This window comes from Balaenoptera musculus, chromosome 17, assembly GCF_009873245.2.
Source record: "Balaenoptera musculus isolate JJ_BM4_2016_0621 chromosome 17, mBalMus1.pri.v3, whole genome shotgun sequence".
NCBI classification, from domain to species: Eukaryota; Metazoa; Chordata; class Mammalia; order Artiodactyla; family Balaenopteridae; genus Balaenoptera; species Balaenoptera musculus.
Window position 1 is genome coordinate 67,058,715 of NC_045801.1, and position 5,300 is coordinate 67,064,014.

Genomic DNA, 5,300 nt, shown 5'->3' on the forward strand with positions numbered 1-5,300 from the left:
AATTCTTGGTGTTTGTAGCTGGAGGGTTTTCAAGTTATCTGTACTGCCAGACCCTTAAATGCCTGACAGCATTTTTCAGCACCTGAGCAATCTTTAAGCACTCCCCAGATGTTGGACTCCATAAAGAAAATAAGTACAATCAAATTAGCAACTACAATGAGCTACTAAACTCTCTTCACGTGTTTTCATTAGTCACCACACCGCAGCACAGCATTAAATTAATGGTAGGGACTCTGTAGGTTATCTGAGTTTGAATCCCAACTAGTTTCTTACTAGCTGTGTGACCTTGGGCAATTTACTTCATCTCCCTGAGCCTCAATTTCTTCATCCGTAGGACACGTATGTAAATAATAGAACCTAACCTGTAGGACTGGTATAAGAAGTCAATGAGTTACTATTTATAAAAATACTTAGAACTATATCTGACACACAGCATACGCTACATAATCATGTGATAAATCAATTCGAGTAATGAATATTAGATATCTGTTTTTGTATTGTCTATGAGTATTTAAAAAACGATCTTCCCTTCAATCCCCAGCACAGACAATCTAACGTTGGCAACATCACAGCACTACTTCTCAAGTTTAATGATGCTAATGATAAATGATAAACATTTTTTACCTAGAAGCCTCTTTGTGCCCCAGAATACAAGCAAAATAGTTGTTGTTCACTGTGGGCCAGCCGAGTGTTTATACAGGCTGGGAGCAAGGATGTTAGAAGCTGGTGAGGTAGAGAAGCTGATAGACGCGAGAAGGGAAGAAAGAAGCGCAGACGCCTTCATCCTCCCCACGTGGAACGTGGCCAGAGCGCTGGCTAGCTGCCCCCTGGCATGCCTCTTCCCTCCCTTTCTGTCCACACACTTCGTGCTTTAGCCCCCCGGCTTCCTGCTCGCCATATAGGCCCCTCAGCTTTTTTAGGTTCAAAGAGGCATTCTGAGCAAAATACTGCAAAAAGCTTTCTCTTCCCCTAGACTAGGCAGTGTGACGTTCAGGCTGTGAGAAACGATGTCTCAGAATCTGACTGCACGGGAATGGCACCTGAGGTCCCAGTCTGTAAGGCACCACGTATGCTGCTATGATGTCATGTGCTGTCATTATCCTCTGACTACCCTTTCAGGCCATACACACATCACAACATTTTTACTTAGCAGTCGTACCATACACTTTATTTAAATTGAAATAAACTGATTGAGGTTCACCGTATAATAACCCATACGGCAAGCCTGGCAGGAACGCCCCACAATAATATGAATTTGGGATAGAACATGATAAACAACTAGCGCCCTTCCTCTGCACAGTGTCTGTTCTCAAACAAGGCAGGCCAAGTTCAGTTCTCTTCTGGGGGCAGGAGGAAGTGATTACCTCATGACCATTCTGGACTTTCTCATGCATAGGAAAGCGTGTATCCTGCTGGACATCTCACAGTTTCTCACACATCTAATAAAAGTCATTTTCTTTTTTCACAGCATAACTGGAAGACTGGAAATGTTTGTCTGCAATATGATTTCGCAACCCCACAGTTTACTTGACAAAACTTTTGACCTCACTTACAGTTTCTCAGGGGAGTAGGGGAAGTGTTACTCTACTTTAAACATGAAGAGAAAAAAGTCTTACCAAGACACGTTGGATCTATATGGTGGACATATCAACCGACCACTTATTCGATAGTTTTCCTACCACACAGCATTCGTGACTCAGAAATATCTGGTTCCACTGTTATTCTAGATATACAAAAACATTGTATTTCCTGGCCCCTTTATTCTTTTTTCAGCTTTACTGAGGTATAATTGACAAAGTTGTAAGATATCTAAAGCAAACATCCTGATGATTTGATGTACGTATACATTGTGAAATGATTCCTCCCATCGAGTTAATTAACCCACCCATCACCTCACTTTTTTTTTTTTTTTTTGCTATTCTCTTAGCAAATTTCAATTATACAATACAGTGTTGTCAACCATAGTCATCATAATTTACATTAGACCCTCAGGCTTTACCTTATAAATAAAAGTTTGTACCCTTTTAGCAACTTCTCCCTATTTCCCCACACCCTTGCCTCTGGCAACTACCATTCTACTACTCTGCGTTTCTATGAGTTTGACTTTTTTTTCTTTTTTTTTAGATTCCACATATAAGTGACATCATGCAGTATTTGTCTTTCTCTGTCTGGCTTATTTCACTTAGCATAACGCCCTTAAGGTCCATCCATGTTGTTACAAACGGCAGAATTTCCTTCTTTCTCATAATATATGTAATATATTATGGAATATATATAAATTCAAAAGAAAAATGTTTGCTCACAGCTAGCCTAGAAAGATCTCCATTTGCTTTCTCTGAGTTCTTACTTATCTCTCTGAGATATCTACAGTTATCTCTGTAACTTTCCAGCACTCTACTGACATTGCTTTGGCTAAGGCAGCCAAAGACCCAATTAAATCTAAAATACATTTTTAAGTCCTTTCAAGAAACATACCTGTAAAAGATAGACTCTAGATCAGATAATAGCTAGAAAGAGATGTAAAGTTAAGAGCTGATTTTTAAGGTAAAAGAATATATTTTTAATTCTTAAGAAAATAATTTTTAAGATAAATAATTGTAAGCGTAAATATATTTAAACTAAATTAAATTATGAAAATTTAATATATAAATACTCAGGATAAAATAATAATTTTTAAGATAAACAGAATTTTGGAGATGCGGGAAGAGGAAGCCGAGCAGTCAACGGAAAACAAAAAACAAACAAACAAAAAAACAGTCATAGAGACAATAAATAAAGGATTGATTATGAGGCACTGCTAGAATCTCATTTTGACTCTCCTGAAGGGTACACAAAGGAGAACAGCAGTAAATTACCTAGGAAATATGTTTCACGGGTGGAGCATGGAAATCATTAAATGTCAAGAAATTCAGGCTTTATTTTGTAGGTGATAAGACAGCAGTTATGGTTTTGAGCTTGGGGTGACCTGCTCAAAGCTGTGTTTTATGGAAATCAATCTGTGTCAACTTACGTCTGTGACATATTTTGTTAGATCTATACAGAATACAATAAAGCAAGTTTCACAACCATTTCTTCTAAGTAAATTCAATATTCTATAAACATTTCTCCCATTCTTATTTTTGTACTTTTCATATTTCCAGTACTCTTGGTAAATTTCTTGAGTGCAGAGAGATCTAGAAAACATCACTGAGTTTTCTCATATGCCAAAATAGATAAATAAATAAATAAATTCACTGGAAAATGTACATTGCTTCACTAAAGTTTATACTCATAAATTTCTGGTTAATAAGCTTAACTTTTCCATACCAGTTCGCATAGAGAAAAACATTAAGATTCTTATATTTTATAATAAGAATTGGAGCTGGAGGAATGAATTTCCTCAACAAAGAGTCATCTGAGTGATACCATTCTTTCACATCATTGCATATTAAATTTTACTTTCCTATTTGTTTACTTAAAGTCAAATAACTTTACACAGCTTATCATACATTTTTTAAAAAGCTGTCTTCTGGTCTCTTCCTCACCTCTGACTTGTGTTTCCCAGAGAAAAGCTGTTCTAGTCACTTTCTTCTGGTATTTACTATCATATTCCTAAATTATAACACATATTACTGTTTTTGATTCTTTCAATATTAATATGTATTGACTTCACACTATGAAACATGAGGGTTTCATCCTCTTATATACCCATTCCTCCATTCACCTAGTGTAGTCATTTTTGGTTAATAATTCAATTTGACATTAATACTGTCATATAATAATCACAGCTGAGTCACGTAGTCATTGATGAAGGAAACATTTCCTTGTACAACTTTTTGCTTCCCTGGCTTCAATCAATGCCTCATATACGTTTAATTTATTTCTGATGTACCTTCCACTAATTCGTGTAGTGTAGGCAAGCTGGATAAAGGTTCCAATTTTTCTTCTTGGAGTCCATCCTTTTTCAAAATAACATTACAATATATCCACAGAGCCAGTTTGCAGATATCCCATTGAACAGCATCTTTGGGCAAGCCCCAGGGTAGTTTGCCTTTTTTTTTTTTTTTCTTTTTTTAAGTTTGCCTTATTTAATTTGGCTCTTTGTCAATAAAAATTAGATGCAATTGCTGCTCTAATCATAGCCACTGGATTATTGGATTATTATTACCAACAACATAATAACAGTGAGATCATTCAGTAGCCCTCTCTATTGTTTTGTCTCTCGTCCATACATCAGATCAACTATTATTTCAGTAGGGTGAGGGGAACAGAGCTGGAGCATCCCATAGGCAAGAGAAGATCTGAGAGTTGCGAATCCAAAATGTGTGATATTTCTTTGGTGGAGACTTTCTATCAATGCAATACCCACAGTGATTTCATTATCATGGATATTCAAAAGAACACCCACATCAAAGTTGGTCATGTCAGCCTTCCACTTAAAATAATCTTGAACAGCGCCCCCAAAATCTCTTGTGGTCTCTATTGCAGTAAAGCAATGTTTCCCTTCTACCCTGTTGCGTGTGACTCTAAACTTCGGCACTTGAGAATCAATTTCTTCTTTTGAAATTAAGGCATTGTTAGTGAACTCTTTTTTAACATCTCTCTCAACTATTTTGTCTCCTTGTCCATTATCCATCTTCCTTTTACGTGAATTCTGATTTATCTTTTTACACTTTTTTTTTCTTGAAACGGACGTCTATTTTCCATACTTTGAAAGGATCGGAGCGCAGGAGTTTCCCAGTCAATTCTTCAAAATCCTTTAGAACTTCCTTTTTTTCCCCCTTTGAATTAGAATCTTTAAACTCCTGAACAACCACAAGTAAGTTATCAACTGATCTCAGAAAGTCTGAGCCAGACTTTCCATTGAAATGTCAAAATATATCTTGCCTGGTCTCTGCTAATTTTGCATGATGACCTGAATTTCTTTCTCACTTCATCTGCCCCTGTTTGTTCAAAACCAGTGGGTACGGTGGCTCTAATAGTGACTTGGAGATGTTCAGCTCACTCTGAGGCCACTTTCTGTCACTTGAATAGATCTCTGGTTTTCATGAAAGTTCATATCCAGGAATTGGTTAGTGGCTTCTTGAATGTCGTACATGTTGGCAACGCTTCCAAGATCCCTAATATAGTCTTGGCTGCCAGCACAGACCCTTCCAGCCCTGGCATCCTGCAGGCCCAGTGTACCCAAATGCTATGCTTTCTCTTTTCTCTAAAGATGTTGGTTATAGCACTTTAGATTCTGAAAAAAAATTTTAAGCAAAATTTTGAAACATATAGCAAAACTGAAAGAATCTTAAATGCCAATATACCCATCACCTAGA

At 36.9% G+C, this 5,300-nt stretch overlaps 1 pseudogene; it reads right to left on the reverse strand.

Annotated features, from left to right (window-relative positions):
* Positions 1 to 4,224: 4,224 nt before the first annotated feature.
* Positions 4,225 to 5,077, reverse strand: LOC118883364 (annotated as a pseudogene).
* Positions 5,078 to 5,300: the final 223 nt, after the last annotated feature.